The sequence below is a fragment of the Gymnogyps californianus genome, chromosome 24 (assembly GCF_018139145.2).
Source record: "Gymnogyps californianus isolate 813 chromosome 24, ASM1813914v2, whole genome shotgun sequence".
NCBI lineage: Eukaryota > Metazoa > Chordata > Aves > Accipitriformes > Cathartidae > Gymnogyps > Gymnogyps californianus.
Window position 1 is genome coordinate 2,507,185 of NC_059494.1, and position 14,238 is coordinate 2,521,422.

Here is a 14,238-nt window from a genome sequence, read left to right on the forward strand (position 1 = left end):
GTGATACTTGTGGTTTGTGATGTGTAGGAGGTCACTGCGGCAAAACCCTGGCCAACGTGGGGTTTCGATGAAACCTAATGAAGACTCTGAATGCGTCAGGGAGTTGTGACCGGCGCTGAGATGTGCAGTGTGTAGTGGTCGACTACTGGACTCTTTGGCCCTCATCAGAGAGATGCTGAGGAGGAAGCAAAAGGGCTGTGAGTCTCCTTAAGCATGGGCTTCAACTCAAGCACAGGGGTAAATGCTGAGGCCTCTGCTTATGTGATGTCCCAAACCAAAGCCAAACAAGAACTCAAATGGGGCTGCCTGTGTATCCCAGCCTGTGGTGAGCAGCAGCGGCGTGGGGAGAAGGGAGGCACCTGGAGGTTTATTCCAGTACCTGGAGGCCTTTTTCTTTCAGTGATCTCTTCCTGAGTCTTCTCCCAGCATTAAAACACTCACAAAATGGGAGAATACCCCTCAGTTTGATTACCTAGGAAGGGAGGGAGTCCCACTGACAAATATTAATGGAGGGAGGAAAGGGTTAAACAGACACAAAAAAATCAGAGCTGGGTTTCATTGCACTCCCTGAGCAGCCCCTTGCACCAGGTGCTGGCAAGGCCTCTGCCAGCAGCAGATCCAGCTAAAGGATGGAGCAGGAAGGGATTTTGGGGGGTTTGGTTTTTACTGTTATCACAGCAGCTATGGCCAAAGCTATTTGCAATAAAGCAGCAAGTCACAGCAAGCCAAGAGTCCCTGCTAGCGCACACCCGCTACGTGCCGGCCACCTGCAGCAAAGCCAGTATCCCTCCGGGTGCCAGCATCAGCCGAGCCGCACAGCGAGGCCCAGCCCTACATGGAGCGAGCAGCTTGTGGGGGACGCCGGGTGTTCAGGGCAGCATCTGCCAGACTGATCACTGCCTGTTCAGGAGATGGCTAGAGGACTTGCAGCAGAGCTGCCATACATCTGTGTCGCCTGCACAGACCCTCTCTTTCTGCTCAGGCATTTCATCCCAGTGTAAAAAAAGATGTGAGCCATTTCTCTGGAATGTTAAAGCCCTGGCAGCTGGGCTGGAGCAGTAGCTCAGGGTGGAGAGCAGATGTCCAGAGACCTGGTCAAAAGCCCCCATGCACGTGCAGCTGAGCTCTCCAGCATGGATACTCTGGGTCTCTCCTGCTTCAGACGTGTTAGATTTACTCTGTTTACACAGGTTGTCATTGTGGCAAACGAACTGTGACTCTGCATTGTTCTGCCCCATCCGTGCATGCCACCATGTATGTGACCATCTTTATGATCAGCATTTGGGATAGGAGAGCGAGCCTTGCTTTATTCTGCGCTACTCCATGGTGATTCTGCCCCTGGCTGAAGCAAGGGAACATGCTGGAGAGGAAAAGCCCTGGCGCTCTGCTTTTTGGACCAAAAGTGCTTGAAGCATTCGGGAACAGCACCGAAACGGCGCATACACAGCCATGCACCCCACAGACTTTGCATACAGCCGCTCTGGTTCAGTTCCTCCCTGCATGACACTCTCTCAAGGGTAGCTTGGATGCTTCTGTCCGACGGAGACAGATGCAGGAAGGCAGCTCTCGTAAACAAAGATCTGCAAGCCTTGTAATCACCACTACTCCTTCTTCTCCCCCAGCTCAATTAAGAGACAATGTTTTCCTGCTCACCCCCTCTGCTTTTATTTGCTCCGTCTTATGCTTCTGCAGATTTTTCCTGCCCTGCCTTCTGCAGCTGAATGCTAATGGACCGGGCTCCACTCCAGCACCGAGCTCCCGGCCCTGTGCAGACACCCAAGGCAGGAATGAGACAACTTCCAAAATTGCTCCTGGGAAAACGTGAGCTTTTTTCAAGAAAAGGGCTCGCTGCAAAGGAAATCTGAGTGAGGAAAAGGTGTGCCATAAAAGATAAATCTTTAAAATGCACACTGAACCTCATGTGGGGGTGCTTCTATTTGGAGATAAAATGGTGTTAATTTGAATGTATTTTATTCCTTCCCAAGGAGGGTAAACGAAGCCTGATTAAAGCCACTTGAATTCTGAATAAGAGAGTCTGCCCAGGGAGTTAATGGCCAGTAACAGGCAGCAAACAAAGCCGGGTAATGCTTGTCACAGCAGGGTTCAAACTTCAGCACATAACTTCTTATGATCTTAAAACTATATTTCATCTCAACATATAAACTGACAACCCCAATTTGTACAGACATATCAAGACAGTAATATATGCCACTCTTTACTCGTTCCTGTTCAAGGCCAGACAGGGCCGTTAAGTACACAAGTGTGGGGGTAATAACAGATCAGAGGAGAATAATTTCTAACCACCGCCTCAGCTCTGCTGGCTCACCCAGGTCTGGACCACGTCATCCTTCAACTATCAAAATCACATCTTAAGTAAATGCAGAAGCTTGCTGAGCTCACTCACGCCAGTTGTGACTACAGTCCCAATTCTCACTGTAATTCCTCATCTATTTTCCTCTTTTTTCCAACTTGTTGCCATTAATCTGGTTTTTCATTTCCCCCTCTGCCCCCTACCAAATTCCTGCCCGGTTGAACCCAGTAACTCTGGCTCAGCCATTTCTTTTCTGATGGAAAGCTCAGCCAGCATTTCAGTGGCTGTTCAGCTCTGCTTCCCATCTCCTTGGCTGTGCAAGATCCCCGATTTAGACCATCAGATCTGAACCCAGAGTCATGAATGCTTCAGTGCTGGAGCTGAAGGTACGACTCTTCTCTACGTAAACCCGAGCAGAGGGAGGCAATGTGCCGGCTGGAGAGGGTTAAAGCATTTGTCCCAGAGTCCAGCATCTATTTATAAGGAAAGGAGAAGACTCCACCAGCCTGGAATACTTCCTTATTTTCTCTGATTGCAAATCTGAATTTTGGTGGCAAGAGGCATGCACAACTCTGTGTGTTTGACCCCCACTTAGCCTCTGACCTTAGCAATGCAGAAAATTCACAGTCCCACCAAAACAGGGAAACTGTAATTGCATCTCCACTGACAGATGCTGGTCGTTGAACTGTGAGGAGCAACAGGGGATTTCTTGCTCTCCGTTCTTAAAGGCATAGAAAGATGGAGCTCCCTTGTTCCTCACCGACCACAACTGTTTTCTGTCTTTTCCATTTTGAGCTGCATATTTCTTCTCTGCCAAGCTTCCACTTTTATCGGACAGTGCCTGGTTCTTATACTGAGGGTGCACGGAAGTGCTGGAAAGGAAAGAAAGAATGAAAGAAAGAGGGAGGGAGAGAGGGAAGGAGGAAGGAGTAACATTAAAATCAACAGTTTCTCTTCCTCTCATTTTAGGTCAGAAAAAGTCTTCTCAACTTTATGAAAGGCATATTGAAAAAAATCAGTAAATTCATGAACATGCAGTTATTACTTAGCAGACAAATTACATTTCTTCCGAAATGTTCCAAAATGCATTCATTTTCAGAGTACATTACTTTCATAATACTGTGTGGAACATTAAATGAGAATTTCCCTGACTTGGCTACAGAGCACATTTTTATATTTCATAGTCTGACACAGAGCCCAGGGTAACTAATGAAAATCTTTTCGAAAAGTGACAATCTTGTCTAGCAGCCTCGCCTGTTGAAGAGATTGCAACATAAAACAGATGAGTGCCCTGCTTGACAGCTAATTGTGTCGGGCTTAATTACAACAAGCAGAATTTAATCGGCTGTGCAGTGCAGTTTTTTAGGATGGGGGAACCATCTGGAATGTACCTTGCTCCTAGGCTGATGGAGGGGCGGGCATCGCTGGATTTCAAAGACAGGGGAGCAACTGTGCGCGGATTTAAATGCAGAAGTAGTTCCTTCCTTAGTGTATTTCATTTGAGCTGTTTGATGAATTTTAGAGATATTTATGCAAACCCGCACACTGTTGCCTCGTGAAGACAAGGTTTTGGAAACCTTCCCAGGCTCAATTTGATGAGCCTCGTTCCCCTCCGTGGCCCTGTGCTGTGGCCAGACCTCGACACAGAGCTGTCAAGTTTCACATATTGAGTCACTCTCTCGGTCCCTTGCCTCGCAAGCTTCACCGTGACGCCTACCTCTCTCCGTGCCCCTGCAATCCTCCGGCCGGCTCTATCAATCAGGTGTGGGCAGTCCCAGCATGGGACAGAGCTCTGCTGCAGCCAAGGGAAAGTGCTACAAAACCACGTTTCGCAGGGACAGCTTGTTGTCATTGGCCTGTCCTGCCTCGCAGCCTGGCACGAGGGCCTCGCTCGCCAGAATACCAGGAGCTGGAGAGCTCTGTTTATATTGGCATGAAAATATTTGAAAGGGAAGCGCCCTAAGTCAGGGATCTCCAGGCTTTCAGCAGGAGGGGAGGGACAGGAGGGAAGAACCAGCCCTTTGCATTGCTATATATCCCCCTTGGAGGCTGAACATCGACACCCAGGGAATACAGGCTGGGGAATACTCCAGCGCTGACCCTAGCGAGGCTGACACCATCTCCTGCTGAACTCTGGTGGAAACAGGCTATTGATAACAGACCAACTCCCTGAACTGCAGGATAAACAAGTCCTTCATTTTCTCCCCCTGAATAGATTTAATACACAGCTATTAAAATAGTCCTTTGTCATGTCAGAACAAGGAAGAATGAAACATGCATTTCAAAGCCTTTGAAACAACAACAACAAAAGGCTCTTGCTAGCGCAGGAATCCTTTGGTACCGCATGCCTGGCAATAGCTGTGTGCCCACAGACTGGTCCCTGCAGGCAGGAACAGGGCTGCTCCCATCCCTGGGAGCCTGGCAGCCAGAGCAGCGCTGCCTGGGAGCGAGGAGCAAGCAGGGCCTGGCTCCAGACTGCCCTCACTCATGCACAAAGCTATCAATGCCAGTGCAACGGGGATTTGGCTACAACTGCCCCAGCCTGTGGCGTGCCTGCATTGCCCAGGCAAAGAATTAATCACTGCAAACATTCAGGACAAAGTTAGTCACAAAAGACACCTCTGAGCTCCCTGTGTCTGCAGTGTGCACATAGGTTCCTCACTTCAGGGGTGTTTTATCCAGCAGTCTTTGCTGCTGGGTAAGCAGCAATACCTGCAAGTGTACTGAGCCCTCGGTGTCTATCCACTGTTTTCATCCACCAAGAGTCAGCTGAGCAAGGCCTCTCCAGAGGGAGCCCCAGCAGGGAACTCTCAGGATCTAACATCCCGCAGCACAGTCCTCAGGTCCTCTCCCAGGCCTGCGTGTTTAACCCACCACCTTCCTCGCCTCTCCGTGGCTTGGCTTCGCCTGCTGGGCCCTTCCCTTTGCAGCTGCTCGTGCAGGGCTGGTTGCTATTCCTGGCCACAGGGCTCTAATCTGCTTCTTGACTTCAGCTGCTTGTTTTGCCTTAGCTGCGCTGTGAAGTTCCTGCAGAGTTTTTCTTGGTGTAATTGACTTGAGGCATCTTCCTCCTTTTTTCTGTTCCCCTGTCCATTTTACCCAGTCTTCTACAGTTTGATCTCAGGGAGACTGCTGTGAGCTCCCTGCTGGGCTGACATTGCTCCCACACCTCCTATCTCCTCCAGTGCTGATGGAGTCACGGATGATCGCAGTGTGGCATCAGAGCGGTGTTCATGCCTCCCCTTCCCTGACGCTGCATTTTGGCCCGGCAGTGTGGTCAGGGTATGGCCCCTCCGCACTGAGCAGAAGGGAGAGACTGTGGCATCTTGCACAGCATGGGATTTTTGGGAGCTGTAGGACAGTCCAGGTGAGTCCCCTTCATTTTCAGTGCTAAATCCACTCAAAGCCAAGCAGGCAGATGAACAGTGATGTACTAGGACAGGGTCATCTCCATGGAAGCAGTGAAGCTTCTTTGAAGGGTAGATGTGAGCCACGGGATGGAGGAGCCACCTGAGAACGGCACACACAGGCCCGTTCAGGGTGACGGCTGAGCCCAGCAACCTCATTCTGGTGGTCTGAGGGACCAACAAAAGCAAAGCCCAGGGCTTTAGGCTCAGCAGGGGCTCACCCACAGACTCATGGCAGATCCAGGTGGGCTTCAGGCTGTTTTTTATGCCTGGGGTACTTGAGAGAGTCCTTAGAAAGGTGGAGGGAGCACACCACTGAGCCTGGGACAGACAGTGGCTCCAGGCTCCTGCCATTTTCTCACACCCACCCCAGCAAGTCTGCACCCCTCTCCCAGAGGCTGCTCTGGCTTTACTTGGAAGGAAACTGGGAGCAGAATTTAGCCCAGGCTCTATGTTCCTTGGCCTTACACCAGATGCACGAAAGCAGAGCTGCTGTGCAACCATTGCTTACCCCCTCAAATGCTGCTCTGGGTCTGTTCAAGTGACTCCCAGCTCTGCCCACTGCACGGTACAGGGAACTGAAGCACGTGGTGGGGTGTTTGTATGCATTGACAGCCTGTACAGCCTGTCTGTGAACAGGCAGCACAACCCACTGGTTACAGCAGGCCGGCAGCACCTGCAACACTTGGGTTCATTCCCAGACTCCTCATATGACCTTGGGCAAATCGCTTGACCTTATATTTTTTTGCCCCTTTGTTCAAATGAGAGGAATGAGACCATCTGTAGGAAAAAGTGCTGAGATCTCTAGAGAAGCAGCTCCTGCATCCCACACTCATTGCAAAACCTTCCTTCTGTTTCTTCCCCTCTCTCCTCTGTAATTTTCAAGCCAATAATCATTAGCCATCCCCCAACGAGCTCCCCCCCCGGCAATTAGTCTCTATTATGCCCATTTTACAACTGCAAAAACCAAGAGGCAAGGTCAGCCACTGGCAGACTAGAAGTCAGAGGCAGAGAGAGTATGAGAACAGCCCATTTTCCATACCAGCATCCCTGCTTTGACCACTAGACCTTGCTACACTCAGAAAACATATCAGGGAAAGCCAGACGACAAGCATTGTCCACAGTGCTAATCTTCAGAGAACCATATTAGTGCAATTTGATGTCAAGACGCCTTATCTATCATGAAGCAAAGAGTAAGATTAAAGGACTGGAGTTACAAGTGCCTTTTTGTTTGCACTAACTGGCTGAGTGTCTGTCTGGAAAACAGAGGCTTTCAATCTAAATTGCTGTCACGTTTGCCATACAGAAGTAGATTGGTCTCAGCACCCTTATTAAAAATACTACTAGGATTCTACAGCGGCTGCTTGAAACTCTGCAGCTCTCAGTAACGAGGTCGCGAAGTGGATGTTGAACACCAGATACTGATCACTGCTGTCCTGGTGTAAATCTGAAACAGCTTCCCGACGCCAGTGGAATAACTCCCGGATTTACACCAGAATCCTACGCTGGGGACCTGCTTGTGTTCCCCACCCTCTTTGCACCAACTCAGCTGCAGCATGTCCTCTGCTCTCCCAGACTGGCAGAGTCACTGTGGACCTGGACAGAGCTGCACAGATTTGCACTGGATGACGCTGCCCTCAGTTTGCCACGCTAAAACTGATATAGACACCGGTGTAAAGGACAGTCAGAATACAGTCCTTTCAACCGTGTCATATCTCAGTGAGGTATTACTCCAGAGGATCCCTGGGGAGAAGAAAGAAGGAAGGTGGAAAAAGACTAGATTAAAAAAAAAAGAGAAAAAGGAAAAAAAGAAAGAGGATGGGGTAGGAGAAATGCAAAAAATAAAGGCAAAGAGGAGCACGGGGCAGAGCGTTATCAAAGGCTTTCGTTGTGTGCTTAATGATGCTTTAATCCCATAATGACATGGAGGCGCACGAACATGAATATGGAAGGCAGGTACAGCCAGGATCAAACACGCTTGGGTTTTTTGTATTTTCACCTGAAATGCATCCAAAACACACTGTCAAATAGCATTTGCTACACTTGTCTCTTGCTGCTGCTACTCTGCCTAGCAGCTACACTGACACTGCTCCAGCAACAGGGTGAGGGAGGGAAAAGGGACCGCAAACTTCCTTGGGGAAGAGGATAATAACCATAACACAGATCAGTATCCTCCTGAGACCGCCTGGCTTCGCTACTAGCAACAACAGCCCCGCAGATGGCAGTGGCAAGTTAAAATCCAGCCAGCTCAGCTCTCTGCCTCTGATGGCAGCCTACATGTCTCAGCAGATACAGTTCCTTGAATATTGACAAAACCAACAACTTTTACCTGGCCCACACTGGTTATCTTCTTGCTTCAAGGGAAGTATTTCCTTTCTGCTTTCTCTTCTTCCCCAGGCTTGCTTTAGAGGTGAGCCAGGGCAGTTACCAGAGCGGTAGTGCTGGGAGGTGCAGAGAGCAATGGAAGAGGGGGACACCAGGCTGTGACAAGTGGGAACTTGGAGACGTGAAGGTGATACTGGGGGACCAGTAAGTAGTGAGGGGAGCAGATGGGGGAGGATGCAGCTGAGCAGGGGAAGGGGAACACGCCTTCTCCTTGGCACTCCTGCAAGCTCTGGGGTAAACCCCAGGCTCCCCGTGGCCCTGGGAGCAGTGTGGATGAGAGGCTACTGCTTACTACCATGTATTTATTTGCATGGTGCCACGAGAGCAGAGTGGACTTTATAAGAGCAGGAAAATGGAGCCCTTGCCTTTAAGCACTTTGCAACTCAGCAAGGAGAGAGAAGATTAATATGAGCTGGTGCTTTGGAGGGCAGCAGGGAGACAAAGTGCAGGAGGGGGACTTATATCATCAAGGCATGGAAACAGGAGGTGAGCACAGGGAACTTAGAGGGGCAGGAACTACATATCCTGACTTCAAGCAGCTGGATGTTGCATTGCAGTATCCTTTCTCACCTGTTCTTCACTCAAATTTCCAGCAGGAAAAAAAGATAATTCCTGAGTCTAACTCCGGCAAGTTCAGTGGGAAGGGCAGAAATCTGCATTATTTTCCCTTTAATTGAAGCTCAGAGCTCACCAAGACACTAAAGAGTGGTTTAGCTTCTCCAGAGCTCTCAGTTCACAGTGGAAAAAATGGGACTCTGTGGCACTGTGGACTTCCTTGCCCTGTACCCTCCATGACACATGGTGACACCAAGTAACTCAAGAGCTGAGTGCAGAGATCCCTGCTCTAAGTTTAAACTTTGCAGCACGGATGTGTATCTTGATGGAGCTATGCCACTGCACAGACTCAGGGCAAGCTTCGGGTTCCGCCCAGTGCTTATGCCAGACCCCACAATGCAGAAGAGGCAACTCCTCTGATTTGCTCTGAAGCTGCCGCCAAGGACACGACACCCAGAAATGCCCTGACTTCACCTGTAGCCAAGGGCATATTTGATTTCCAGCTGCTTGCAAGAGCAGCATGGACATTCAGAGCCTGATCCCTACCCTATCCTTCTGTGCCTTGTGTGTGTGGTCAGTTTTCCCACACTGGGTGTTACAGCTTCTTCTGTGACTGCTTGGACAAGAATAACCCACTGGCTTCCTCGCAAAGCCAATTAAGCAGGAGATGTAAACTCCTGCCTGACTTTAATCAGGTGAATTGCCTTGATGTCCTCATGGGCTCCCTTGTGAAGGGGAGGTGGCCTCCAAGTGGGCATGTCTGGATTTCTCCTGTCCCCATCTACAGTATCAGGACACTTGCTCTTGTCCTGCAGCTTGGCCATTTCCTCACCGAGCGGCACTCTGACCTTCGGGTGTGCTCCGCATACACAACATCGCGGGTTTAAATGAGGTAAAAGATTAAGTATGTAAAGTGTGAGCTGACTCCAGTCTGCCAGAGCTGGGAAGAGAGCAAGGAGATATTAACATTAATCCATCACCCGTTGCTTTATTGTCAAAGTTGAGCAAAATTGCTCCAGCGAGTCTGCTGCTATGGGAGATCCAATGAAGTCCTGGGAAATCCTGACCACTGGTGGTAGCCTGAGCACTCCCTGCTCCCAGCCTTGATGCAGTAGGTGAAGATGGCTCCTCTGAAAGGCCCTTTCACTCCCTTGGTCTTCCCCCCATACTTTTTTGTCATCTGCTTCTCTCTCATCCTCTCCCTCTTGCTGATGAACGATGGATCTCTCGTCTTCATGTTTCCAGGGTAACGAAAAGAACTTTCCTTCCAGCCCAGAGGTAGAGCAAACCCATTCTGCTGGAAAATTCAAAATGAGGATTAAAATTTATAAAACAGCACACGACCTAGTGCAGCATCTCCCGTTCCTGCCAATTCATCCAAATCGCCGCATATAAGCAGCAAAGCTGGGGCCACCTGCATGGGATTATTCAGTGGGTCCCTTGTGGCAGCAGAGAGCCAGCGCTTGCCTGCAGTGGACAGAGAGAGTTTTGTTTGTGGAGGCTACTAGCCGCCAGTGGGTCCCATGGCTCCCTCTAAATCAGTTTGCGCTCCTTTGACTAATGACGTTGGTGGATCCAGACACGGCCTGGAGAACGGAGAAGAGAGCCGCTGTATTTTTAATGATGATTCTGGATCTCCCAGTTGGCCTGCTTGATCCTGTCCTGTCTAATCTGGCAGCACTAAAGAGGACGGGCAGCAAGGAAGAATAAGCACAACAACTTATGCCCAAGTAAGAGTTTAAGTATTCTTTAAGCAGGACATGGTCTGGGTCGATTGGTTCCCTAAGAACCCCGTACAACAATGCTAATGATCTCCTGAGGCACCAACTGGAGATACGATGGTCTGGAGCAAACGACTTCGCAAGACTTAAAGGGTAAGAATTTATGCACTTAATATTTCAGGCCATCGAACGTATTTCTTCCTGAGTGAAATCTCTGGGAATTAAGTACCTGAGTTTCTCTCTGGAACTGATTCCAAGTCATCCCAGTCTTTAAGCACCTAAATTTCTCAGGTGCTTTTGTTATGCCTCTCACCAAACCATGCTCCCTGCCTGGGTTTACATCCCAGCGATAAGACAAGAGCCAATAGTTTGATGCCAACAGATGGAAGCAATAAGCAAGTACAGTGACTGTAACAGAAATAATAAACAACCACACGTAGAACATTTTCTTCTACGCTAGCCAAGGAAAGTCCATTAATTCTCATCTGGAAATCCCTGTAACATTTGCAGCGAGGATCTGCCATGGCTGTGCATGCTGCTGCCCCGCAGCACGCATTTGCCTTGGTAATGTGGGCCATCACCCAGTGACTTCTGCTGTTTTCTCCTACCAGCTCATTTCCACAATGCCCAGGGAAGCAGAATACAGCGATTAGTAAGAGCTGAGCCAGATATGGGTGAGGGCTGGGTAGGATGGGAGGGAAGGAGCCTTGCACCTTGCAGAGGGGTCTTTCTCGCCCTGTGGACTGGGCTGGTGAAACACAGGGGTGAGATGTCATATTTATAACACCAGGAGTTATGCACGAGGTGATCCCAAAGCATAATTACTAATAAATGTTTAATTAATTGCTTATGAATGTGTTGATAAGTTCATTAAAATGATGCATGAGCACATGAATATTCCAGAGCAGGCAGGAGTCAGGGAAGTTACTGCTAGAAAGTGTGTTAACAAGGTGATTACACGGTTTACATGTGGAGTCTGCAAGCGCTCAACTCACTCCTGTTAGATGAACAGTTTATGGCCCACTAGGACTGAACGATCTCATTGCAACCTCCTCTTTGCAAATCTCTTGCTTTTGCTCTTTAATATAAACAAATGGATGACATTTTCCAGTTAACCATAATATCCAGCAGTGTGGACCAAAGCAAACGAGTTAATTGCTTTAAGAAGCTTTAACTGCATTTCTATCCATTGGAATTACTGCTTCTGGAAAAACAAACATTAAAAACCTCCAGCAACAATAAGCTAGATACCCAAAGGGTCAACTCCAGCAACTGCTGTGTGGAACAGAGATATAAATAAAACCAAGCACTGAGTGATTTTGTCTGCCTGGGCTCTTCCCCTCTTTTTTTAGCTCCAGAGAACTAAAGTTGATGAGCTCTGCAAGCACTTGCCCATTGCACCCCAACTCTAGAAAAGATGTTGGGCCACAGCCCTTGCTAACTGCTAGCACTTGCCTTTCCTTCCTCCCCCTTCTTTTTCCTCTCAGTATAGACATGCAGGCTGGGATGGAGGCAGAGTTCTGGACAAATTCAAACGCTGCCTGATTTTGAAGCCTAGAGGAAGCATGTTTTGTTTTTTGGCATTGTTGCACAAGCTGTTTTTGGCTGGGAGACTGAACAGGGAAGCCAGGGTAGCAGAAGAAGAGCTGCTCTATCTAATCTCATCTTCCTGAACTAATAATCTCCCTAGCTGTTCATGCTTTTAGATCTGTTCTATGTTCTAACTAATCTATTTTACCAGTGCCTCATCCATTCTGGATCCCTCCTCATCCGTTCTAATGATTTATAATCCATATTGGATTCTGAGTACAAGTTTTAAAAGGCTCTTGTGAGGAGACTAAGCCTTGCTATAAGTTTCAGTCTGTGTGACCTAGGTGCCTAGATATGAGTCAAGAACATTGCAGCTACTCCTGAAGTGCTTGGGAAATTTCACTTTTTGTCTACTGCACCCTGAGACTGAGTCCATTCTAGCTAGATTTAGGTAACACTTCATCCAGGTGTAACCTGGTAGTTACACCTTGGTAAGCCTTGCCTGCAGTGGCGGCAGCAGCAGGGAATCAGGATACAGCAGCATCATCAGTATAGGAGAGATGAAATATGGTATTTGTGGCATTTAAAAAGACAAGACTATAGTTGTGAATTTTTGGTCCTTCCACAGTACAAATAAAAGAGGGAAGCACAAATATGCCTACCTTTGCAGGTGCCAAAAATATCAAGCTGCCTAAAAGGTATTTCCAAACTGCCCGTAAGTGGAAACAAACAACCCCCAGTCCTTTCCTCATCACGTGCTGCTGACTATTGTGGGTACTTTACTCAGGGCTATCAAAAGTCACCCTGGAGTGAAGAATAAAAAACGCAGCTTGTGACCAAGACAGCTCCATTATTTAACAACCAAATCTTGAATAATTCTACCCCCATTAGCCAGGACAGAGAGCTGGCGATGTTCTGCTCACGTGAGCACCCAGAGATACTCAAACATGGCGTGGGGTCTCCCCTCACCCATGCGACAGGCATGCGGTGTGCCTGCACCATCTGCTCAGTGCCAGACTCACCTCCCACACAGCAAGGGAGGAGCACCCGCATGCTGAGTGTCCTCAGGGGACTCCACGGCTTTCAGCAGGGCTAGGAGCACAGCTTCCAGATCCCAAAACGCAGCCAGTCTCCCTTAATGTATGCGTCTTTGTACCTCCTCACCCAAAGCTGGCTGTGATCACAACCTCCCAGCACCTGAGTTAATGGCCCTGCCCAGTAAAACATGCTCTCACATCACCAACACACCCATCAGCTTAATTCTCACTTTTACTGTGTACCACCTTTCAGGTGCTTTGAATGTGAAAAGCATCTAAGCACTAGGTACCTCCCCTCTTAACATGGTACATCTCATCCTGCAAAGGATGCTTTGGCTCATATTTTGTGCAGACAGGGAAAAAAGCCAGTCTCACTGTTAAATAAATAAAATTAGTGACTTAGTTGGGAAAAACCTCTAATGAGGTCATAAGGGGTGAAATGCCACCACTGCAACTGGTGACCTTTTCTCATCTCCAAAACAACATTTGCTAGATATAGACATATACCACTGGTTGTTTATAAAGTGATGGACGATTTTTGCTTACAGAGAGATCCTAGTTTCTGACTTTCGCTACTGCTTACAACCTCATTCCAACAGTGACTTGCAGATAATGACTTGCAGCCTTGCGAGGGGTTTCACTGAAAGTTTGTGAGAAAGCAAAAGTCTCTGCTGAAGCCAGAGAACAGGACAGGAGGTTGGAAACATTTAATTTGCTAATAGCAGTCAGCGAGAAAGAAGAGTCTGCAGCTTGGTAAACAAGCAATAAAAAGCCCATGGCCAAACCTGCTTTGCTCCAAGAAAAGGAAGTGGAGGCAGCAGGTGAAATACTGCTGAGGAGCAGCTCCAGGCAGCGAGGACCAAACGACTCAATGCCGCTGAGCAGACCGCACCAGGCCCAGGCCCAGCACATGTCCAGCCCCACTGGGCACTGCAGCCACAGATTGTGGCCTTCTAGCTCTGAGAGATGGGCAGACACACCAGCCTTGTTGGCATCTCAGTGCCAGCACTAATAACCACCAAGACCAAACAACAAACAAGCTCAGCTTGATAGGTCTGAACAGCACAGGCCGAGAACAGCTTCTTCTAAGAGCTACTGCTCCTAAACTTGTATTCCTCCCCTGAGGACTGATCCTTCCTCTCACTTGGCTTTCCCAGTCCAGAGCATCAGCTCCATGGGTCGCTCCATCTGGGTGACTGCATTGGTTTCATACTCATCCCCTCGTGCACCCACACACACGCTTATCTCAGCAGCTCTTTGCCTCTCACCTCGGTCATGTTGTAAATGAGAAG